This window comes from Jaculus jaculus, chromosome 1 (assembly GCF_020740685.1).
Source record: "Jaculus jaculus isolate mJacJac1 chromosome 1, mJacJac1.mat.Y.cur, whole genome shotgun sequence".
Lineage (NCBI taxonomy): Eukaryota > Metazoa > Chordata > Mammalia > Rodentia > Dipodidae > Jaculus > Jaculus jaculus.
In genome coordinates this window covers 154,602,286-154,628,342 of record NC_059102.1, presented here as the reverse complement: position 1 = coordinate 154,628,342, position 26,057 = coordinate 154,602,286, and the positions used below count along the sequence as shown (strand labels likewise).

At 44.1% G+C, this 26,057-nt stretch overlaps 1 pseudogene; it reads left to right on the top strand.

Moving 5' to 3' along the window:
• Window positions 1–21,702: 21,702 nt before the first annotated feature.
• Window positions 21,703–22,729, top strand: LOC101609933 (annotated as a pseudogene).
• The last annotated feature ends 3,328 nt before the right edge of the window (window positions 22,730–26,057 follow it).

Genomic DNA, 26,057 nt, shown 5'->3' with positions numbered 1-26,057 from the left:
AAGCAGGAAGTGACCATGTGTCAGCTCACACGTGACCCAGGGCAGGGGTATAAAAGCTCCAGGCTCAGAAGACTCCACATCTCAACTTTCCTCTCTACGTGCTCCTCCTCACACCTACTCCATCTTCACCACCAGAATCATGGGCTGCTGTGGCTGCTCCGGAGGCTGTGGCTCCAGCTGTGGGGGCTGTGGCTCCAGCTGCTGTGTGCCCGTGTGCTGCTGCAAGCCCGTGTGCTGCTGTGTGCCCGCCTGCTCCTGCTCCAGCTGTAGCAAGGGGGGCTGTAGCTCTTGTGGGAGCTGCAAGGGTGGCTGTAGCTCTTGTGGGGGCTGCAAGTCCAGCTGCTGCAAGCCCTGCTGCTGTGAATCCAGCTGCTGCAAACCCTGCTGCTGCCAGTCCAGCTGTTGCAAGCCCTGCTGTTGTCAGTCCAGCTGCTGCAAGCCCTGCTGCTGTGAATCCAGCTGTTGCAAGCCCTGCTGCTGCCAGTCCAGCTGCTGCAAGCCCTGCTGCTGCCAGTCCAGCTGTTGCAAACCCTGCTGCTGCCAGTCCAGCTGCTGCAAGCCCTGCTGCTGTGATTCCAGCTGTTGTAAGCCCTGCTGCTGCCAGTCCAGCTGCTGCAAGCCCTGCTGCTGCCAGTCCAGCTGCTGCAAGCCCTGCTGCTGCCAGTCCAGCTGCTGCAAGCCCTGCTGCTGCCAGTCCAGCTGCTGTGCCCCCGTGTGCTGCCAGTGCAAGATCTGAAGCTCTGGACAGATTCAAGGACCCATAACGCTGTGCTTCCAACAAGTGGCTTTAGCCATTCCTAGGTCTCTGAAGCCTACTTCCATGGGAGCTGGGCAGCTGTAGTCCCCTGGCCAAGCGCCTCCTTCTCCAGCCCCTGAGGGAAAGGACCGAGTTACTGCCACGTTACTTCCCTTACAGGTTTGGGTTGTGGTTAGTCCCCTAGGCACTTTTGTCTCTCCTCCCCACATTCCCTAGTATGTCAAGCCAGTATCAAGTTGGCTGTATGAAGAGCTATAATAGATCCAAGTGCTAATAAATAAACATTCTAACCACCAACTCTGGTCTCTGTGCTCTGTCTCACTGCCACAGTGAGCTCCTTCCCCACACCTCCTTCTTCAACAGGTTACTGTGGCTCCCGTGGCTGTTCTAAGGTGGTGGGGGTTGTGGATCCAGTGAAGGCTGCACGTCCACCTGCTGCCAATCGAGCTGCTGTAAGGCCTGCTCGTCTCAGGGCAGCTGCTGTGGCCTTGTGTGCTGCCAGTGTTAGTTCTGAGGATCTGACCACAGACCTCAGCGACTCCAGCACATCCAGTGCTTCATTCCACAGCCTCTCCTCCCCATTCCAAACTCATCCTTCCAAGAGCAGGCCTCAATGCCCCAGTCAGAAGATACAAGCTTGCTGAATGGATTATAAAGAAGGATCCTGCCATTTGTTGCCTCCAGGAAATTCATCTCTCAATAAAACAGATACTACCTTAGGGTGAGAGGATGAAAAATGGTTTTTCAAGCAAATGAGCCTAGGAAACAAGCAGGGGTTACTATCCTAACATCTGACAGAATAGACTTCAAATCAACGTTAGTGAAGAGAGATAAAGAGGGTCACTTTATACTGATTAAAGTCACAATCCAGCAGGAGGACATTATCATCCTAAACATGTATGCACTTAACATGGGGGCTGCCAATTTCATCAAACACTAGTAGACTTAAGGTCACAGATAACACCAAGCACAATAGTAGTGGGTGACTTCAATACTGCACTTTCATCAATTAATAGGTCAGCCCAGCAAAAAATAAACAGAGAGACATCTGGATTAAATGATGTCATGGAATGAATGGACTTAATATATAGCTATAGAACATTGCATCCAAATGCTGAAAAATATACATTTTTCTCAGCACCACATAGAACATTCTCTGAAATAGACCATGTATTAGGACACAAAGTAAATCTTAACAAATACAGGAAGAGAATCTTCTCTTTTAATACAAATACAATAATGGGATTAAACTACAAACAGAAACAAGAAAATCTACAGAGCATACACAAATTCCTGGAGACTAAACACTACACTATTAAATGATGAATGGGTCATTGAGGAAATCAATAAATTCACAGACTCAAATGATGGTGAGAATACAACATACAAAAGCCTTTGGGGCACAATGAAGGCAGTCCTAACAGGGAAATTTCTAGCTCTAAGTGCCTATATTAAGAAATTAGAGGGCTGGAGGGATGATTTAGTGGTTAAGGTGTTTGCCTGCAAAGCCAAAGGACCCAGGTTTGATTCACCAGGACCCATGTTAGCCAGATTCACAAGGGGTCTCACATGTCTGGTGTTTGCAGTAGCTGGAGGCCCTGGCATGCCCATTCTCACACACACACTCTCCCTCCCTCCTTCTCCATCAAATACATATAAAATATTGAAAGAAATTAGAGAATTCACAAGTAAACAATTTAATGCTTCACCTTAAGGCCTTGGGAAAGGAAGAACAAGGTATACCAAAAATCAGTAGATGGAAGAAATAATAAAGATTAGGGAAAACATTAATGAAATAGAATACAAAATATTCAAAGAATAAATGAAACAAAGAGTTGGTTCTTTGAAAGGATAAACAAGATTGATAAACTCTTAGCAAATCTAACCAGAAGAATATGAGAAGAGACAAAAAAATAATAAAATCAGAGAGAAAAAAGGCACCATTACAACAGATGCCAAAGAAATTCAGAAAATAATAAGGACATACTTTAAGAATATATATGCTCCCTCAATTGATGAGTGGATAATGAAGATAGGGCACATTTATACAATGGAGTTCTACTCGGCGGTACGAAAAATGAAGATATGAAATTTGCAGGAAAATGGATGGATCTGGAAAGGATTATACTAAGTGAAGTAACCCAGGCCCAGAAAGCCAAGCATCATATGTTCTCTCTCATATGTAGATCCTAGCTACAGATGATTGGACTTCCGTGTGAGTAGGAAGAAAACTCAGTAGCAAAGTCCAGTAAACTAGAAAAGAAATATAAAGGGAAGAGAAAGGAAGGGAGGGATACTTACTAGTATGGTATTGTATATATGTAAGTAGAAGAATAGATTAATGGGGTGAAAAGGCCCAAAGTGAGGTCAGGGGCAGAGACTGAATAAAGGAAAGGTGGAGGGAGGACTAATCAAAATCTAAGAGGATATAAATAAATCATATGAAATCCTACTTTTTTGGACAATGGAACACTCAGGAGCCATAGATTGTTGCTAGAAAATTTTTAGTGCCAGGGATGGGATACCTTCCAGTGAGTTGTTGGCCAGGGAGGTCCCTGATGCCCCCAAAACATTATAGGCCATTGCTGAGGCCCTTGGCTTCCCACCAGGAATAGATGGTAAGACCCTATTGCTGAAGACTCCACATTATTGGGCTGCAAGGCCACTGAGAAATCCTGCTGGAATTGAGCTGATAACCTCCTCCATGTAGGCCAGCTGACAGGAAGCTGAAAGAAGCCATTCTGCATGCAGTTCAATGGGAGAAAGAGAAATCACCAGTGAAGATACTCAATAGTGGACACTGCAAGCCTTATATTTGGCCAGCCAGGCCAAATGAGCCAACGGGTGCAATAGTGGCATGTCTGTCATGATGGAAACCAACTGCCCTCTAATTGGACTAGAAGCTTGCTCCATGGGAGGGAATACATCCCTGATACTGAAAACTTAAAACAGGGGTAGTCATGAGACCTAGGGGTGTAACGTCTACTGCTGTCTGGATAAATGTATATACTATGCTTATCAAACTGCCCAGTAAGCACTTCTCTTAATGTTCATGCCCTTATGTTAATGTTACTCTCAGTTTTGGTTAGAGAATCTTCTCTTTTAAATGGCAATGACCTTGGGATGACTCAGAAGGCAACATGGTGCTGGAAAGAAGTGACAGAAGTGCTCAGTACTGAAATATCTCTATCACTCCTTCCAAAGCTCAGGGTCTAATGTGGAAGAAGTGGCAGAAAGAATGTAAGAGCCAAAGGAAAGGTAGGACTCCTTACAATGTGCTCCCTCCAGACACAAAATGGCCTGTATATCCATGACCTCACAGTGCCTGACACTACCTACACAAGACCATCATAAGGAAAAGATCATGACATCAAAATAAAAGAGACTGATTGAGATGGGGAGGGGATATGATGGGGAGTGGAGTTTCAAAAGGGAAAGTGGGGGGGGGGAGGGAGGGTATTACCATGGGATAATTTTTATAATCATAGAAGTTGTTAATAAAAATTTGAAAAAACTAAATAATTTCAATGATGAAAAAAATGACAAACTGTAGAATATTTTTCTGTCTATTGCAAGCAAAATAATAAAAGAGGGCTGGAGAGATGGCTTAGCGGTTAAACGCTTGCCTGTGAAGCCTAAGGACCCCGGTTCGAGGCTCAGTTCCCCAGGTCCCACGTTAGCCAGATGCACAAGGGGGCGCACGTGTCTGGAGTTCGTTTGCAGAGGCTGGAAGCCCTGGCGCGCCCATTCTCTCTCTCTCCCTCTATCTGTCCTTCTCTCTGTGTCTGTCACTCTCAAATAAATAAATAAAAATTTAAAAAAAATAATAATAATAAAAGAATACATATGCTTTCAGACAATGGAACACTCAGAAGCCATAGATTATTACTAGAAAATTTTCAGTGCCAGGGATGTGATACCTTCCAGTGAGTTGTTGGCCAAGGCATTCACTGATACCCCCAAAATATTACAAGTCATTGCCAAGGCACTTTGTTTCTGTGGTGGTTTGATTCAGGTGTCCCCCATAAACTTAGTTGTTCTGAATGCTAGGTTCCCAGGTGATGGAGATTTGGGAATTAAAGCCTCCTGAAGGCAGTGTATTGCTGGAGGTGGGCTTATGGGTGTTATAGCCAGTGTCCCCTTGCCAGTGTTTCACACACTCTCCTGTTGCTATTGTCCTCTTTATGTTGGCCAAGGAGTGATGTCCACCACCCTTTTCCCCTGCCATCGTGGAGCTTCCCCGTCAAGCCTGTAAGCCAAAATAAACCTGTTTTTCCCACATGCTGTTCTTGGTTGGGTGATTTCTACCAGCAATGCAAATATGACTGCAACAGTAATGTGGTACCGAGGAGTGGGATTGCTGCTAGACACCTGACTGTGTGGCTTTGGCCTTTTGGAGCTGATTTTCAAGAGGAATGTGGAAGGATTTGACACCATGGCCTAAGAAACACCTTGCAGTGCTGTAAGTACAGCTTGATGGACTATTCTGGTCACAGTTGAAAAATCTGAATGCAGTAAGAATTAGGGACTGTGAGATTTGGCTTTTGAGAGTGAAAACAGCTTTGTTTGGACTGGGTTACAGTTTGTATGAAAAGCTTGCTGTTATGGCTGTGTCCTGAGAAGTTGCGCAGGGTTGCTTTGTGTAGAAATGAACTGGTGTGAGCAGAGGGATGTGGCACAGAAAGAAAAATCTTTGGGTGAACTGCTGCCTGTTCAGCTGCAATTGAAAGATTACAACCTTTGAGACTGGGTTAGCTGACCTGCACTGGGGCAACAGAAAGAATGTAGACTCTTTTGGAGGGGCCTCAGTGCTCAAGGAGTATCCTGTTCTTAAAAGTCTGCTTTATTCCCCCCTGGATTAACAAATTGGCACCCTACCTGGAATTGTGGAGTATAAGAAATACTGGAAAGAGGGTCATTGAGTTTGTAACATGGTCTTGTGTTTTGGAAATGGCCATGGGCAGTGTGAAGCAGGTTTGCTGGATGCCTGCATGGAGACCCCATGGGGCCATGAGGATGAACCATGGGTTTCAGTGGAGACCTAGTGAAGATGCCAGGACCACGAGATGGCTGCTAAGGAAAGCTCCCAGTCCTGATGAAGTTTCCCAGGACTGTGAGTAGCCTACCTGGAGGGGCGGAATTGGAATGCTAGAGACTTGTTGCTGGTTAGAATTATCAGACTTGGAGATTTGTCACTGGCTAGTGTTGTTGGACTTGAAGCTACAGAGTTTGATGTTTTCCCTGATTGTTTTAAATCTTGTATTGGTTGAATATTTATTTGCTATGTCCAATGTCATCTTTTGCCTGTGAATGTTTATTCTGTGCCATTATGGGATTTTGGGAGGATTTTTGGTTTTATGGCTCAGTTAAAAGACTTTGGATTATGGGCATGTTTGAACATCATTGGGATTGATTAAAAACTATGAGGACTTTTAAAGTTGGACTAAGTGTATTATATTTTACATCATGTATGGATATCAGTTTATGGGGGCCAGAGGCGGAATGTGATGGTTTGATTCAGGTGTCCCCCATAAACTTAGTTGTTCTGAATGCTAGATTCCCAGCTGATGGAGATTTGGGAATTCAAGCCTGGAAGGTGGTGTATTGTTGGAGGCAGGCTTATGGGTGTTATAGCCAGTTTCCCCTTGGTAGTGTTTGGCACACTCTCCTGTTCCTATTGTCCACCTAATGTTGGCCAGGGGGTGATATCTACCCTCTGCTCATGCCATCATTTTCCCCTTCCATCGTGGAGCTTCCCCTTGAGCCTGTTCCCAGACAGTTAGCCAATCTAGTGCTGGAAGGCACTGCATGAGCTACTGGGGGAAAGTGGCCAACATCTGTCAGAGCAACTTGAAGTCTAAGCTATTCAGAAGCAAACAACCTGATGTGATGCTCACACAAGTGAAATAGTGGCACACAGCCATGGTGGGTAACCAACTGCTCTTAGAATAGCTAACATATCTGCTTAGTGGTACGAAACCCATATCTGGAACTGGAAAACAGGTCAGAATTATATCCAGATAATGATTTTGCTTTCCAATATCAAGCTTCCACTAATCTTGGGCTATAAGAGAGTCTACACCCATTAATTGCTCTCTAAATTAATAATGGTTATCCCATTTAACCTGTGCTGATTTCACTCTCTGTTGGAGAATCTGCTTCATTTTCAGATGGGAGCAGGACGGGAGGAGATAAATGACCCATTGTACTTTATCCTGCTCCCAGCTGAAACCACAGAGGAATTGGGGAAATGAGCAACAGTGCTGCTTTCTCAGTGAACCTGATATCAGCACAAGGGTGAAGGACACGGAGGATACTCAACACCTACCAAACCAGAGATCCAGGGGCTCCTAAGAGCCCATCACTAAAATAGATTTAAAATACACCCAACATGGGTCAGGGAATTTTGCAGAAGAGGGGGTGGAAAGATTGTTAGAGCTATAAGTTGGGACATTATACACAGAGACATTGCCTCTCCCCTATAACTGAATGTTGCACCCACATTGCATGACCCACAATCCCCATGGGGATGATCTTTATCCCCAACAAGGATGGCCCCTTTGGAAAATGGGCACCGATGGGGGAAAAGATGGTGCCAACATGTATTGTTTACATACTAAGTATGTCCATAACTAATAAAAATAAATTTGAAAAAAGATAACTGAAAACAACAACAACAACAAAAAAGGATGCAGCTTCCATGGTGAGCCTGATAATCTGTGTCAGGGTAAGGGAGACAGACACGTAGGATACTCAACACCTACCAAAGCAGAGATCCAGAGGCTTATAAGAGCTCATTACTGAAGTAGACTTGAAACTCACCCAACATGGCTCAGAGGGGCAGAAAGATTATAAGAGCCACAGGTTGGAACATCATGTCCAGAGGCATTTCCTCCCCCCAACAGTTGGCTACTGCTCCCACAATGCATAACCCACAACCCCATGGGGAATACCTGCAACCCCAGCCCCAGCAGAATGGAAGCAGGGATAAGGAAGAGGATGGTACCAACATGTGTTGTATCCATATTAAGTATGCCCACAATTTTTTTAAAAATGTAAAAGCAAAGGAAAGAGAGGACTGCTTATGATGCTCTCATCCAGACAAAGTGGCCTTATATTCACGACCTTACCTGCATAATAGGAGAAAAAATGATGGCATCAAAATAGAAGAAAGACTATTGGAAGGAAGAAGGTATTTGGGAGGGGGAGAGGGGAGGATTGAGTGGATTGTAATCATGTTATTTATTTATGGAAGTTGTTGTTAAAACATTTTTAAAAGCCAGTGTGGTGGTGCATGCTTTTAATCCCAGCTCTTGGGAGGCAGACATAGGAGGATCACTGTGAGTGCAAGGCCAGACTGAGACTGCATAGTAAATTCCAGGTCAGCCTGGCCTAGAGTGAAACCCTACCTTGAAAAGCAAAACAGACAAAGAAAAAAGCTTTTGAAAAAATGGGCTTTGTAAAAACTTAAGGTTCAAAGGAGAAAGTGGGGGGGGGGGAATTAACATGGGATTTTTTTTATAATCATGGAAAATGCTAATAAAAATTTAAAAAATAAAATAAATAAAAAATAAAAAAAAACCTTAAGGACTCTAAGGGTTGGAGGGTGGCTCATGAGCACAGCATGTGTTCAACATACCTGAAGTCCTAGCTTCAGTCCTCACCATAAAAATAACACACGGGCTGGGGAGATGTCTCACGCAGTAAAATGCTTGGGACACAAGCATGAGGACCTGAGTTTGGATAGCCAGCATCCGTGTAAAAGCCGGTCATGGTGGTGCATGCCCGTGATCCCAGCACTGGTAAAGTGGGGACAGAAGGATTCCCAAGACTCTCTAGCTACCTAGTCTAGCCGAATCAGTGAGCTCTGGGTCAGTGAAAGACCCAATTTCAAAATAAATGAATAAATAAATATTTTTAAAAAAGAAAACAAAGTTACAGAGTAATTGAAGAAGACACTCAACATTGACCTCTGGCCTCCACAGGCACCTGCACAAACTCATTTGTCCTCACGCACATGAACACACAGACGCATCCACATCCAACAAAAATAAAATAAGAAAATACAACGTCTTGTGCTTAAAGCAAACCTTTTATCATCTCATATGTAGAATCTGAAAAGACTCTTAAATTCATATATGCTACCATGTCCAGAGCCTGGGGGAGGATTGGAGAAGATTTGTCAAAGGTATAAAATGTTGGCTAGACCAGAAGAGGACATCCAAACAGTTACTATGCAAGATGGTGACTATGATAAGAACACACTGTATAAGTAAAACTATGTCAGACAGTTGAGTGCATGTGCTCCATGTGGCTCTGGAAAGAGTAGGGGAAGAAAGAAACTAAATCTGGCAAACAGAAAGAGAACTGAGTACCAGGAGCCAAGAAAGAGGCCACAAAGGGGTGGTCAGTGGCTCAGTGGGCAAAGCACTGGCCACACAGAATGAAGACTTGAGTTTGAATCCTGTCAGGTATAGCATATGTCTGTAAACCTAGGGCTCTGGAATTGGAGACAAGCAGATTTCTAGGGCAAGCTGGCTAGCTAGTCTGGCTGAATAGGTGAGTTCTAGCTTCAGTGAGAGAGCCTGTCTTAAACAGGAAGGTGAAGGGCAATTGAGAAAGACAACCAGGGTTGACCTCCACACACATGTGCACACACACAGACCTTGCCTGGCTGGAGGAAGTGTGTCACTGGGAGCAGACCATGGGGTCCTAGAGCCTAGCTCCACTTGTCACACTCACACCATGCTTTTTCCTTCCACTATGCTGATGTGAAGGTGTGATGCCTGGCTGTCTGCTCCTGCCTTACTTTTCCTTCCATGATGAAATGCCCCCTCAAAACTATAAGCCAAGACCAGCCCTTTCCTCCCACAAGCTGCATCAGGTTGGGCATTATGTCCCAGCAGTGAGGCAGTAACCGACAGAACTGGGAAGCTGAGAAGTACAGAGCAAGAGGAAAGTGGTACACAGAAAGCAGGAAGCTGCTGGCAGCTCCAGCCCATACCTGCCCAGTGTGGGGAGGAGAGAGCATGAAAGACTGCAAACACAGGTTGGCTGGAGACTACAGGCTTCCGTATAAAAGCCTGGCTGTCCTCAGCTACAAGTCTTAGATGTGGAGTACTTGGTCTGCAAGCAACTGTCCCTGCACAGCAGGCTGGCTTTGGAGAAGAATCCATTACAACCTCCCCACAGGGTTTCTCAGGAGCCATTTGAGAAGAAGCCTGACACTTGAGGTTCAGCTATTTTGGGGGTGAAGACATACAAAATATTTACCACTCACGTTCCTAGGACCATCCTGCATTAGGGATTTGGCAGGAGAGAGCCAGGAGGAAGAGTATTTGAGGCAGGGAAGATTATGAGGACATGGGAAGGAACCCCTAATTCTGAAGTCTGGTTGAATCTTCTTGTCAGCTGAGAAGCAAGAATTCCAGAAGAGTTAATATTTGCTATAAAGGTTGCTGGCACAGAAATAATATTCCTTTTAATGTCGATATGTTCTGTTAAATTAGCAATGAACCAAGGTAGGACTTCATTCCTTTCCCCAGATATTTTCTGGGAATCCCAAATAAGACTGCTGACTTTGTTAACAGTAAACATATCCTACCTTCCAGCATCCCAGCAACCTTATCAGTCATAATCCAGTCTGGTGCCCCTGGAGCCACCCTGAGATTTCATTTAGGCTCCTTAGCAATCCCTCTTCTCTCACTCTCTCTTTCTCTCTCTCATTCTCTCTCTGTGTCTCCTTGTGAATGTAAATACATAATTAAAAGGCACAATTATATGGCTGGGGACATGGCTTAGCAGTTAAGATGTTTGCTTGTGGTGGCGCATGCATCTGGAGTTTGTTTGCACTGGCCAAAGGCCCTGGTGTACCCACTGTCTCCTCTCTCTCTCTATCATAAATAAGGAAAAATAAGTAAAAAGAGCAGTTATAGAGGGATTTTAATATTTTATTCCAAATTATCCTGCAGAGGCTAAAGTAAATAAAATAACATGGTATTGCCACAACAAAAGTCAAGTAACATAGACTGATGTAATAGAATGGAGGATTAAAACATACATACACATACAATTAAAGCCATCTGATTCTTGACAAAGGGTCAAAAACATACATTGGAGAAGAAATAGGTGTCCACATGTAGAATACTGAAATTATATTCCTATTTCTAATTCTGTTCAAATATCAAACCAGAATGCACCAAATATCTTTAAAAAAAAAAAAAAGCAAAGCTTGAAACTTAGAAGGGAAAGCACAGGGCAAATACTTTATGATATAGGCAAGGGACTTTCTAAACAGGATCACAATAGTTCAGAAAACAATAACAAGAACTGGTAAGTAGAAAAACAATGACCAGAGTGAAGAGAAGTCCACAGAATGGGAGAACACCTTTGCCAATTATTCAACTGACAGGAGATTGATACTCAGAATATAAAAACTTTGGGGAAGAAACCCAAAAGAATAAGTAGCCCATTCAAACTGAACTGAATGGACACTTCTCAAATGATATATAAATTGTCAGTAAGCATGTGAGAAATGTTCAACATCTTTAGCCATCAGGAACATGCACAGCAAAACTGTATTGAAAACTCATCTCACCCAGTAATAATGAGTAATATTGACATACAAAAACTGGTAAATGCTGGTGAGGATGTGAAGTAAAAGGAACTTTCACATGCTGATGGTGAAGGCAGAGATTACTCCATCTGCTATGCAAATCAGTATGGAAGTTCCTCAACTAAAGAGAAGAAATCAGAGAGAATATCCAATAGTAAGGAGACCCATAGGAGGAAGAGGACAGTAAGTGCGGGTTAAAGGGGGGACAGATGTCAACCAAGTACCTTACATACACGTGTGAAAACATCATAATGAAATCCACCACTTAATGCAATTAATACACACTAAAACAAGATCCTAATTAAAAAAAATATTTTTAATAAGTTCTGAATGGGAGCTGAGCTAAGCAGCCCTGACATCAAGGTATTTTTTTTTTTTAGTTTTTTATTTTTATTTACTTATTTATTTGCAAGGAGAGAGGGGGGAGGAGAGAAAGAGAGTGGGTACACCAGGGCCTCTTGCCACTGCAAAAGAGCTCCAGACAAAAGCACTACTTTGTGCACTAGATCCTAATTTTTAAGAAAAAAAAATTAATAATACAATCACCTGACTGTCCAGCTGTACCACTCTTGGGCCTATACCTGAAGGAATCTAAGTAACTTGTCGGAAGACACCTGCACTGCCAGGTCGGCTGAGGCAACGTTCTCAGCAACAAAATCACAGAACCAGCTGAGAACCCCATCAATGCATGGCTGGAGGGAGCAAATGCGGGGGTTATGCACAGTGGGGTACAGTATTCCGCCACAATGAACAAAAAGTGTGTCGTGCTCAAGAAATTAGGTGGAACTGGAGACTGTTAAGTAAAATAATCCAGGCTCAGAAAAACAAATGTGTTTCCTGCCAAATGTGGAATCTCAGGGGTAAAGAGATAAAGGACACAAAAGTAGACATGGGACTATTAGAGAAGAGAAAAGGAATCAGAAGATGAGGTGGGCATATGTTGTGCATAATGACTTTTTGGTTTTTATTGTTTGTTTGTTTTTTTCAGGTAGGATCTCACTCTAGCCCAGGCTGACCTGGAATTCACTCTGCAGCCTCAGAGTGGCCTCAAACTCACAGCGATCCTTCTACCTCTGCCTCCCAAGTGCTGGGATTAAAGGCATGCTGGCTTTGACATTTATTGTTTAATGTGTGTATAGTGTGTGTGTGTGTGTGTGTGTGTGTGTGTGTGTGTGTGCGCGCGCATGTTAGTATGTATGTGGGTACATGTGTGGAGTTGTGTCCACATATGTGGGCATGTGTTTGGAAGGCAGAGGTTGATATGAAGTGTCTTTCTCAGTCACTCTCCCTTGAGAACCTTGAGGTTCTCTCCCTGAGCCTGTAGCTCACTAATTTGGTTAGACTAGCTAGCCATGTCTCCATCTCCCTGATTAAGATTAAGGTTACAGGCCACTCTGACTTTTTACCTAGGGGCTATACATCCAAACTTAAGTCCTCATGTTTGCATCACAAGCACTTGACTAAGCCACCTCCCCAGCCCCAGTCCTCACTAATTAGAATAATAAAAGAAGTCACAATAAATCAGCAACTGTTACCAAACAGGAAATTCCTATATTTGTATGATAAATTTAATATTTATCTGTATGTAATATGCAAACATATTTTTCTGTCATGTTTAAGAAGTGCTGCTTACAAGAGGGCGCACACATCTGGAGTTCATTTGCAGCGGCTGGAGGCCCTGGTGCACCTATTCTCTCTCTTTCTATCTGCCTTTCTCTCTGTGTCTGTTACTCTCAAATAAATAAATAAAAATAAACAAAACTTTTTTTTAAAAAAAAAAAAAAAAAGAAGTTCTGCTTAGTGTTGTGGCAGTGATCTTTCTGTTCTTTGTCTCTTCATTTCTTGCTATAGTTTTGTTTTACCAGTGGTCACATTTTCCCATCATGTCTTGAAATACAGGGTATGCAGAGAGGAAGGTTTAGTTGAAAGCAGCATTACATTTTAAAGAGAAAAGAGTAACTATTTAGGAATACCAATATTTGTATTGTGTTTCCTAATTGGGAGATTAAATATTAATAGACAAACTTAAAATGGCTTTACTGTTTAAGAAAGATTATTGCACACAAAGCTGAAATTTTTTTTGCTTTTTTTAATCCCAAAGTAATTTCAATTTGCACCATGATATTTACTGTACAGTCACATTCATTGTGATTATCGCTAATAGGAAATGAGGCTATGATTAAATGATCTGATTTGTAATGTATCCTCAAGTCAGGAAGATTCATGTGGTGGGAAAGAAGATACATTGCATGTTAAATTTTCACATTAAAGATTTATAGTGTCATATTATCAGACTCTGACCTGGATATCAAAAGGATTTTGTGATAAAGTTATTGGAAGGCAATTATTTTGTAATTAATGACTCAAAGAGAATGACTGCATAAGATTCTCTTAGTTAATTTTTCTGGACATATTGTCCCTGACATAGTCATTCAATATTTATGTCTATAATAATCCAAAACTCTGTACAGACCTACTTTTGTGATATAAGAATAAAGTCTGCCCTATAAAAGAAAAACCAAATTAACAATTGGAAGAAGTTGACAACAGAAATACAATCAAATTTAGAAAATGACATTTTGTTGAAATGTCAGATTTCTACTCCATATTAGTTTTACCACTAGGTGTTTGTTTGTTTGTTTTGCTTCTTTGATCATTTCTTTATATGGTGTAATGGATTTTCTATTTCCACCCCTCCAGTTGGTCTTTCTAGACATGCTAAGCCATCAGTTTTCCATTGTAGCTATTGCACAGTCCTAGTACATCCAGGAAATCTTCCTGTCTCCACTGCAAGCCATGGTCCATCTTACAATGGCCTCACTGTCCTCTCTGCACAGAGGCATAGCCCTGCTTCACATGCTGCATCCCAGCAGTGGCACCTGGAACCATGTGTACTTCATGACCCACTTCCACGAATTTTTTTCATGCTTCCAAAACCAATATCAGGTGTGCAGTGACACAGCCATTTTGTTAATCCATGCAGGAGATAAATCTTGACCTTTAGCCTTCAGAATTTTCTTTTGTCATCTCCTTTCAAAAGGGTTTATATTCCTACTCATTCAGCCTTTCCTGAGTAGACATCACCCTAAGGCATCTTTTCTATTATTTCCATGTAAAGCAATTGGCCTACCCTTAATGGTGGTAATCTGTTTAACAAGAGTCGCTTTAGCAACCTAAAAACAGTCTCTGTGCCAGTCACTTAAATTCATATGCATTTTTCTTGTGATAAATCTTACATCTAAAAGCACCAAGCACACCAGTCCATTACTTTAAAGTCCAATCTTGATTACACTCTTAGAGCTTGGGAAGAAGATGCAGTTAGCCCTTATGTCAGTAGCTCAGTCCCAACAAAGTTCTCTGTTCTCTGTTATCTCTCTTCCCCTTTGAAAGTTCATCAGCCAACACAATTCCCTCTGCATTTAGCATTTTCAAACTCTTACCAGAACAGGCCATAAAATTTGACTTAACTGCTCTGTAAGGATTCTCTAGTCCCAGGTACCAAGTCCATCAACATTCTCTAGCACACAAGTTCCAAAAGACCAAAATCTAACAGTAAGATTCATCCACAGTGAAACCCCACTCATGGTAGCAAATTCTGTTGTAATCAGCTCCATTTTGCTAGGATAAATATCCAACTAAAAACAGTTTGTGAGAGGAACAGGTTTATTTCACCTTACAAAGTCCAGGGGGAAGTTACATGATGGAAGAAGAAGCTGGCTCCCTTTTATAAATCCAACGAGAGAGAGAGAGAGAGAGAGAGAGAGAGAGAGAGAGAGAGAGAGAGAGAGAGAGAGAGCCAGCAAACACCAAAAACAAGCAAGCAAGCATACACCCAGAGCTTAAACTTACCTAATTTCCCAGTGACATGCCCCCTCCAGCAAGCTGCTGGAGACTTAAGCAGGAAGCTTAAATACCTAAAGCTATGGGGACATACATTCACATTCAAACAACCATATCTGGAATGCTTTGGGAGCAACCCCACCAGCTCTATAAGCCAGAACCTGCCTGTCTCCACCTGCCTTCAAATTGGAGCCTGAATTCACAGCCCAATTCAGGATACACACTGGCTCCAGCATATAGGAACCTCACAGGGAAGACAGAGAGGATAGGGATAGGCACCACACATGACACCTATCCCAAAAAACCTGCAGAAGCTGCAAAGTAGTGTCTGAAGGGACTTAGGTCACTGAGGACACATGTGACAGACATGTATCCAAGACACAAGACAGTGCCAACAACAGGTAAGGAAATGATCACAGGGGAGGAAGAAGGAAGAAAAGAGAATAACATCAAGGAAGGGATGAAAACATTGACAAGGAAGTGACCATATGTCGGTCTCACACCTGACCCAGGGAAGGGGTATAAAGGCACAAGGCTCAGGAGGCTGCACATCCACACACCTCCCTCTCAACTTGTTTCTCTCACCTACTCCATTCTCCATCACCAGAATCATGGGCTGCTGTGGCTGTTCCGGAGGCTGTGGCTCCAGCTGCTGTGTGCCCGTGTGCTGCTGCAAGCCCGTGTGCTGCTGTGTGCCCGCCTGCTCCTGCTCCAGCTGTAGCAAGGAGGGCTGTGGCTCCTGTGGGGGCTGCAAAGGGAGTTGTAGCTCTTGTGGCTGTTCTAAGGGGGGCTGTGGTTCCTGTGGGGGCTGCAAGGGGGGCTGTAGCTCCTGTGGGGGCTGCAAGGGGGGCTGTGGTTCCTGTGGCTGCTCCAAGCCCTGCTGCTGCCAGTCCAGCTGTTGCAAGCCCTGTTGTTGTGAATCCAGCTGTTGCAAACCCTGCTGCTGTCAGTCCAGCTGCTGCAAACCCTGCTGTTGCCAGTCCAGCTGCTGCAAGCCCTGCTGCTGTGAATCCAGCTGCTGCAAGCCCTGCTGCTGCCAGTCCAGCTGCTGCAAGCCCTGCTGCTGCCAGTCCAGCTGTTGCAAACCCTGCTGCTGCCAGTCCAGCTGCTGCAAACCCTGCTGCTGCCAGTCCAGCTGCTGCAAGCCCTGCTGCTGTGAATCCAGCTGCTGCAAGCCCTGCTGCTGCCAGTCCAGCTGCTGCAAGCCCTGCTGCTGCCAGTCCAGCTGCTGTGCCCCCGTGTGCTGCCAGTGCAAGATCTAACATTGAACACGGGCTTTAGGTGGTTTCTCCAGTGATCACTACTAGAGACACTTGTCCTCTGGCCACTTACCAGTCATTTGAACCTCTTTTTGGAATTCATTTCTTTGTAGGACAGCCAGCTGTGTCCTTCCCTTGCCACATGCCCAGCCCTGGGGATGTGTCTGGATCTGCTAAGCTGACTGCCTCTGCTCACGGACAGGACCTCAACCTGTGGTTAGCTGTGATTAGCCTGTGATATCTCTGGTATCTAGAAGGGAGAGCCACATGCCACCCTCACCAAGACTGGTTCTTCCTACTTCTCTACAGGTCAGGCCTTCTTCCTGGGAATGGTCTATCTTTCTGTTAAAATGAAAACGAATAATAAAAGTCTCCTCGTGCCCTGCTGACAGTTCTGCCTATGGTGTGGTGCTTGCATGTCATTCCTTTTCTTTGCATTTTGGTGCATGTCAATGCCAGGTTCATTCTAGAAAAGCTATGCCTAGTCAATAGGTAGTCAACGCAGACAATCACCTTATATCCTTGTCCCAGAAACATGTTCACAGCTAAATGAGGGGCCACTTAGGGTGTGGAGATTCTGAGCTTGAACTCAGGGCCCTGGTATTTAAGCTGTGATTGACCCCATCCAGCAGAGAGAATGGAAGCCTCTGGGTTCTGTCACTGGCCTCAATTTCCCCGAGTGCACAGTGGGGTGTGAAGAGGTGAGGTCAGGCTCCTTACATCTCTGGACATCTTCTGTCCTGAGAAAGGAGCCTGCAGGACTCCTCAAGAACAACTGTGAGGATGATGTTTCTACAGTCCAGCAGCTAGGACTACCAGGCTTCAGGCTCTGACTCATCCAGGGCCCCATAAAAGTGTGGGTGTGGGAACCAATCACCATAACCTGTAGCAGTGACCCTTCTGTGTGGGCAAGATCTAAGATGCCTCAAATCCCCTCAACTCTTCCCAGAGACTCAAACCCTGAATTGGGTGCAGCCATGGAGGTCTTCTTCAGTTAAAGTCTTGCTTCCTTGAAAAGAAAAATTGCAAAGGAAATCATAAACCATTTTTAACAGAACAGTAATGAAAATGAAGCTATGAAACATTACACACAGTGGAAAGGAACACTGCTTAGATAGAATTCTACAACTTTAAATACAATATCAATGGCCAGGGCAAGGAGATGGTTCAGTTGTTAAAGGTAATGGCTTGCAAAGCCTGACAGCCTAGATTCAATTCCCAAGCCAACCACATAAGCTCGATCCAAAAAACAGCACAAGCATCTGGTTTTCATTTATAGCAGCAAGAAGCTCCAGCACACGCATACATGCATACACATGCGCACGCGCACACATACACACACATACACACACGCATACATACAAGTAAAAAAATTTTTATAAAAGGAGCTGAAGTGATGGATCAGTGGTTAAACATGTTTACTTGCCTGGGTTCGATTCCTCAGGACCCACGTAAAGCCAGATGCACAAAGTGGTGCATGTGTCTGGAGTTGGTTTTCAGTAGCAACAGGCCCTGGTGGGCCCATACTTTCTTTTGGCTTGCCAATAAATAAATAGATAGTAGTAGCAAGTAAAATACCTTAAATAAAACCCTAACTCTTGCCTGGAAAGCTGGCTCAGAAGTCAAAGCCAATTAATCATGAGGACCTCAGAGGACCTGAGACCAATCAAGTTCTACTCAGCAGAAGCCATGGAAAAAACTGGGCTGCCTGAGCACCTATGCAACCTTGGTCGTTGGTACAGGGCTAGACCAGAGAATCCAGGGAATCCCCAGGGATTCACGGACCAGAAATGGCGGCTCCAGGTTGAGGGAAAGTCCCCATGTGAAGGAAGTACACAGACAACCACCAAAGAAGGGCATCAGAAGTTCTCTGTGTCCCGCATGCATGCTGGATGATGTGTGTGCATCTGAACGCACACACATGCACACACCACATACAACACAACACACTATACATATTCTACAAACAACAACAACAGCACAACCAACTCTGCTTCATACTGGGGAGTCCTCCAATTCTTTTGGTGCATCAAAGCTATAAATCCTGGCTAGGCTCAAGTCCATTCTCTAAAAAGATCAGGGGAACTCCTGATAGTGGCGCTGTATCTCCTGCCTCTGTTCATTGATGTCCCCATGACTAGACAGGGCAGGTGTGATGGAGACCACTTGAGAAGTTTAGGCAACCAGAAGCCAAGCCCACTTGGGAGCAAGTTTGGTTTCTGACCAAATGTGATGAGACTAGAACCTGCACCTGTGGATAACCGGAAAGGGTTAGAAAGCACGTAACCAAGTGCACCAGTGTCTACGCCCATGCCATCCTGAACGCACATGACCTCAGAAGCTAAGCAGGGTTAGGACTGGTTAGTACTTGGATAGGAGAACCAGAGAGAGACCATAACAGCAGGGTCCCCTCAGAACCCACACCTCCATCTATGGTTTACAGCATGGGAGACTGAGGCAGGCAGACGACTGCACAACCCCCTCAAGTGAGGAACTTGGTGCTCTCATGACTCCTCTCTCATACGTACATACTGGGGCACACCTCAGCAGAGGTAATTGCCACTCCAGCAGAGAATTTACTAGGGGTCATGTGGAATGATCAGGATACTTTCTATACCCTTGGGATGTAAAGCTCCTCAGGGCCAGCAGTGACTCCAGTGTGCACAGAGGGAAGCCTCAGGAGTAGCCACAGCCCTGCCAGTGACAATATGCCCTTGACCAGTCAAGCAGACACTTAGCTCAAATACTATAACAGCTAGTTTGAGGGGAATGAGGGAGACCAGAAAGAACCTTCTCCAATCTAATTCAAGTACCTCCACTAAAAGAAAAAATTTTTAACTCATTTTTCAATTTCTTTCTCTTTTTTTAAATAAGATTTATTTATTTATTTATTTATTTATTTATTTATTTATTAGAGAGAGAAGGAGAAAGAGAGAGAGAATGGGTGTGCCAGGGCCTCTAGCCACTGCAAACAAACTCCAGATGCGTGCGCCCCCTTGTGCATCTGGCTAACATGGGACCTAGAGAATTGAATCTGGGTCCTTAGGCTTCACAGGTATGTGCCTTAACTACTAAGCCATCTCTCCAGCCCTCTCTCTTTTTTTAATTCTATACCATTAGCTAGACTAATTTTCTTATTTTTAAAAAATATTTTATCTATTTATTTATTTATTGGACATGGGTTGAGGTGGGAAGAAAAAGTCAGATAGAGGGCCAGGGCCTCCAGCCACTGCAAATGAACTCCAGACACACACATACCACCTTGTGCACCTGGCTTACATGGGTCCTGGGGGATTGCACCTGGGTCCTCAGCTATCCATCCAGTCCTTATTTTCCTATTGTTAATGTTTTCTTTGTTTGCTTGTGTGTGTGAGTGCAGTTGCACACATGCCATAGTTCGTGTGTGTAGGTCAGAGGACAACTTCCAGTCAGTCCTCACCTGCCACCTACTTTGAGGCAGGTTCTCTTCTTATTCGCTGCTCTTTTCACCAGGCTAGCTGGTCCGTAAGTGCCTCCCATCTTGCTGCAGGCGTGCTTGGACTACAGAAGCCCGCCAGGGCTCCTGGCTCTTAAATGCATTCTGGGGATCTAAAATTAGGTACCCACACTTGCATGATAAGCAGTGAACCATCTGCCCAGCCATTATTTTCAATCTTTAATTGACTTTTTGCCCCCCTTTCCTCTTTTCCACATCCAGATACAAGAGATATCTCATCACCCAAATCTGAAGAATATACTTCCTTCTCAGCACTCACTGAGCACTCTTTTTTTTTTTTTTTTTTTTTTTTTTTTTTGGTTTTTCGAGGTAGGGTCTCACTCTGGTCCAGGCTGACCTGGAATTAACTCTGTAGTCTCAGGGTGGCCTTGAACTCATGGCGATCCTCCTACCTCTGCCTCCTGAGTGCTGGGATTAAAGGCATGCACCACCACGCCCAGTAAGCACCCTTTAAAATAGATCATGTGTTAAGGCATAAAGGAAAGAGAATTAGGGAAGAATTAAACTAGAAATAAAGCTAGAAATCAATAGCAACAAAACCTATACAAATACACAAAGAGGGCTAGAGAGATGGCTTAGAGGTTAAGGCTCTTACCTGCAAAGCCTAAGAACTTATGTTTCAATCTCCAGGCCCCAGGTAAGCCAGATGCACAATGATGCCAGCACGCAATGTGGCACATGCACACAAGGGGGCACACGCGTCTGGAGTTCGTTTGCAGTGGCTGAAGGCCCTAGTGCACCCATTCTCTCTCTCTCCACCTCCCTCAAATTAAAAAAAAAAATACACAAAGATTGAACTCAAAAGACTATTAAATGGTCATTGATGAAATCAAGAGAAAATTTTTTGTTGTTTTGTTTTTCAAAGTAGGGTTTCACTCTAGCCCAGGTTGACCTGTAATTCACTATGTAATCTCAAAATGGCCTTGAACTCATGGCAATCCTCCTACCTCTGCCTCCCGAGTGCTGGGATTAAAGGCATGCGCCACCATGCCTGGCTCAAGAGAAATTTTTTTAATTCATGGAATTAAAAATGAAGGGCTGGAGAGATGGCTTAGTGGTCAAAGACACTTTCTTGCAAAGCCTGCCAGTCCAGGTTAATTTCCCCAGTGCACACATAAAGCTAGACACACAGTGTCGCAAGCTACATGCAGCTGGAGTTCATTTGTAGCAGCAAGAGGTCCTGGAATGATCTCTCCCTCTCTGTCTCTTACCTGGTAGTAGGAATTGAACCTAGAGCCTCCAAATTGCTAGACAAGTATCCTGTCAAAGAACTATATCCTTAATCCTTTTTTTTTTTTTTTTTAGTTTTGAGACAAGAACTTGCTGAGTTACCCAGGCTGGCCTCAACTCCTGCTGCTTCGCCTTAAGACTCTCAAATAGCTGGGGTGTCAGACCTGGGCCACTAGGCCTAGCTCAATGAAGGCAGGTCTAAAGAAGGAAGTTATAGCTATAAGCATATACATTAAAAAGTCAAGAAGCACGTTCTGATGCCTAGCACCCAAAGGGGTGCCCTCCTGACTTCAAGCAGCTCCATGCAGTCAGGATGTGCCCAGTGTGGCAGGGTGAGTGTGGTAGGCTGGGGGTGGCCCTCAGTCCCATTGAACAGCCATTCCCCCAGCCAAGATAGCATGTGAGGGCAGGCGAGCGAAGGAGCGGGTCCCTGAGGTTCCCTTGAGGATGGTCTATGGCTCTGTGTGTGACCCAAAACCTTTCATAATGAGAGCTTTTGGGTTACTTCCCTCTCTGTATCATTGACAGCAATGAAGAGATGGCTAATAGTGTCTAAACTTTTCTCCAGGACTTTGGCAGGAGAATCAAAGACTACATTCAGGACATTTGTACCACCTCAAAGCTAGATGCCAGGATCCAGCAAAAGAGAGAAGAGCAGCACGGAAGAAGGCAAGTAGTGTCCCGGCAGAGGAGAGAGAGAGAGAGCACAGAGCGAGAACAGGGGAGCGAGCCGCGCATCGTTAGTAGAATTGTCCGGTGCTGTGCCTGGAATGGCGGAGTACTCGGCTTCAGCCTTATCTTACCCCGCGCGCATTCCTGTGTCTCCTCAGTAACAGCTCGCATCTTTAGTGACTCGCCGCTCCATGGAGATGTCTGGTCGTGGCTGCACTTCTTCCTCACTTCACTTTCAGGGCTCTACCGGTGCTCCCCTTCTGTTAGTGCTCACAAAGTTGTGAATGCCATTTGGTGTCAAGATATAGCTGACCTGGCATTGGTGGTATCAGCCCCATCCATTCCCTAGTGCCGACAAAATAGCTGCTGGCCGGCTCTTTGGCTGCAGGCTATTTTCCTTATCCCGGGGATGCTGGTGAGTCTCCCATCCACCTCATCAGTCAGCTGGTTCGTCTGCTGCATATGTCACTTCTTTACTCACTGTACTGCTCCGAGTATCATTAGTTCAATAAAGGAATCGAAATGCACCAGCGCTTGCCAAACGCAGAAAGAAATTGGTCTTACTGCTTTGGATTGGGCTTGCCCTTGGCTTTCCTCACAGCAGTGCAGTCCTCCTACATCAGTGGCTGCCTCTTCTCTATCCTGTTTCCTTTATTCATCATCAACGCCAATGAAGCAAAGGCTTCTGGGAAAGCACACCTTTACCAGCTGTGCCTCTTCTCCTTGGTGATGTTCTTAACAGCAGACTATTCCACAAGACAGTCTCCCTGCCATCAGCCCTGAGCAGCTCAACCTCCACAGAGAAGTTCCTCTCGTCGCATGCATCTCCGGCCAAACTGAAGGCTGCTGTAGGCCGCTGAGTCCCCTGCTGTCCAAAGGAGATGGTGGGATTGGATGGAGGCCCGGCAGCTCTTTGCTCTGCTCTCTTCTCCCTGCCAGAGAAGCAGAACCCACTGCTGAGGGCCCTCTGCATATCCCCTTCTCTTTGAGGAACTGGAATCTTTGTCTCTGGTGCGCATAAGACAGGCTCTTTCTGACACCAGTATACGGGCTGTTATCACCACCATGAGTCTGAAAAGACCACGGTTTTTCCAGCTGTTTTCTAGTATTTGCCAGCTCCTGTTCCTGGACCAATTTGAATACTTTGTTTTACTCCCTGTGCCTTAACCCTCTCACCTCTCCTTCCTGCCTTTTTAGTACCCTTGGATGAATGGGTTTTGTAATTCTAACTGTTGTGTTTTGTGAGTTTGTTGCTATTGTTTTCTGTGAAGCACAGTCACTGGAGGTGAAAGGGTATCTCAGTTGCTCCTGTTCTCTCCCTTTCTAGCCAACGCTGTCTTGTTTCTTGTAACTTGGGTTAGGTTTTGATCTCTCTGGCTCTACTGAGAATAAAGAAAGACAGAGAGAGAGAGAGAAAGGGAGGGAGAGAGGGAGAGAGGAAGGAAGGAGAAAAGAAGTGAAAAAAAAAGAACCTAAAGATATGGGTCAGGACAGATGCCAGAATGGCTGGCTTCTAAGGAATGATTTTTTTCTCCCCCTTAAAAGGGAAAATGCTTCGTTCACTGGTACACTTGAAATTCCACAGCTAGGGGAGATGCCAGTTCTGGACAAGGGCCACTGAATACAGAATGCATGGAGAATCTGAACTTTTCAACTCGGGAAGATGAAAAGTTACTGCTGGTCACTGCTGGGTCTGATTGGTATTTGAAAAGTATATAGGGTGCTGCAAATAGGAACTGAAGGGGTAAATTTATTTATTAACCTATAATTGGTGATGCTTCCCTGTCATTTTAAAAGACTAAATAGGGGGTGGGAATTCTGATGTAAAAAACATGTACATTTAAAAATATCAAATATCACAATTAAATATGAGCTGGTGTTGCATTTAAAAAGCCATGGATATCTCAAATAAATAAACTAATGATTTATACTGAAATCTTAGAAAAACAATGCAAGGTGGGCATGGTGGTGCATGCCTTTAATCCCAGCACTCAGGAGGCAGAGGTAGGAGGATCACCATGAGTTCAAGGCCACCCTGAGACTACATAGTGAATTCCAGGTCAGCCTGGGCTAGAGCAAAACCCTACCTCGAAAAACAAAAAACAAAACATACAACAACAACAAAAATACAAAACCAAGCCACAACCCAGTAATAAGAAATAAGAAAGATTAAATCTAAAGGCAATCAAATAGAGTCTAAAAGAAGAGAAAGGACCAATGAAACAGTGTCAGTTCTTTAAAAGGACAAACAAGATTTTAAACACACTAGCCAGACCTGGAGAGATGGCTTAGTGGTTAAGGCACTTGCCTGCAAAGCCTAGGGACCCATGTTTGACTCTCCAGACCCTACATAAGCCAGGTGCACAAGGTGACACAAGCGTACAAGGTCACACATGCACACAAGATGGCACACGCATCTGGAGTTTAGTTACAGTGGCTGGAGGCCCTGGTGCACCAATCCTCTTTCTCTCCCTCTTTCTCTTTCCCTCTCTCTCTCTCTCTCATTTCTTTCTCATAATAAAAAGAAAAAGAAAAAATACTAGCCAAACTTACTTAAAGAGAAAAAGGACTCAAATAAATAAAATTAGACATGAGAGGAGAAATGTTACAGTAGTTATCACTGAAGCCAAGGTATTCCAAAAATGGAGAAATCTTGAAAAAAATGTACAAATTTCTACACACACATGACCTATCAAAATTGAATCAAGAGACTATAAAATCTAAAAACTAAAAAAAAAACAAGTAATGACATTGAAGCAGCAATAAAAGCTCTTCAGGTGCTGGGGAGATGGTTTAGCAATTAAAGGCACCTGGTTGCAAAGTCTTCCAGCCTAATGTTCACTTCCCCAGCCACCTATGAGACACTTCATGAGTATTCATCTGCAATGATAAGAGACCTTAGAGCATGCATACTCACACTTATGTGCAACTAAATAAAAATAAAAATAATTGCCCTCTAATTGGACTGGAGGCTGGCTCCATGGGAGGAAATACATCCCTGATACTGAAAACCTACAACAGGGGTAGTCATGAGCCCTAGGGGTATAAAGTCTGCTGATGTCTGGATAAATGTATATACTCTGCTTATCAAACGACCCAGTAAGCACTTCTCTTAATGTTCATGCCCTTATATTAATGCTACTCTCACTTTTGGTACAGAATCTTCTCTTTTCAGATGGCAGTGACCTTGGGCCAACTCAAAAGGTATCAAGGTGCTGGAAAGAAGTGAGCGGAGTGCTCAGTACTGTAATATCTGTATCATACCTTCCAAGGCTCAGGGTCTAATGCAGAATAAGCAGCAGAAAGAATGTAAGAGCCAAAAGAAGGGTAGGGACTCCTTACAACTTGCTCCCCCAGACACAAAATGTCCTGGATATCCATGACCTCACAGTGCCCAATACTACCTACACAAGACCATCATAAGAGGAGGAAAAGATTATGACATCAAAATAAAAGAGAGACTGATTGAGATGGGGAGGGGATATGATGGAGAATGGAGTTTCAAAGGGGAAAGTGGGGGTAGGGAGGATATTACCATTGGATATTTTTTATAAGCATGGAAGTTGTTAATAAAAATTTGAAGAAAAAAAAACAAGAAAACCCCAGGACCAGATTTACTGCTGAAATCTACCAAACCTCAAAAGAGAAATTAATATCAATGCTTCTTAAATTATTCCATAAAGCAAAAGGGGAGGAAATGCTGTCAAGGTCATACTACAAAGCCACTGTTACCCTGATACAAAAACCAGGCAATACACAACACAGAATGAAAACAATAGTTTTCTTTCCTTGATGAACATAGAAATCCTCAATAAAATTATTGCAAACAATTCAAAAATGCATTTAAAGATCATACACCCCAACCAAATTGGTTTCATTCAGTGAGTCAAAGAAATATACACAAAACAGCAAATAATCAGAAACAATGAGTTAAAGATCACATGATCTGTTCAATAAAGGTGGGGAAAAAAAAACCTTGAAAAAGAAATGGAGGGTGGATGCTGATTCCAGCCCCGTGCCTGTGGGGCAGGTAGACACTGGTTCCAGCCCTAGGTGTGTGGGGTGGGTAGACATCAGTTCCTGACATGCCACATGTAGAGGAGAGGGGTAGATGCAGTCCCACTCTTGTGAGGCAGGTAGGCCTCAGTTCACCCTGTGTGCTCACAGGGGGCAGGAAGGAAACCACCA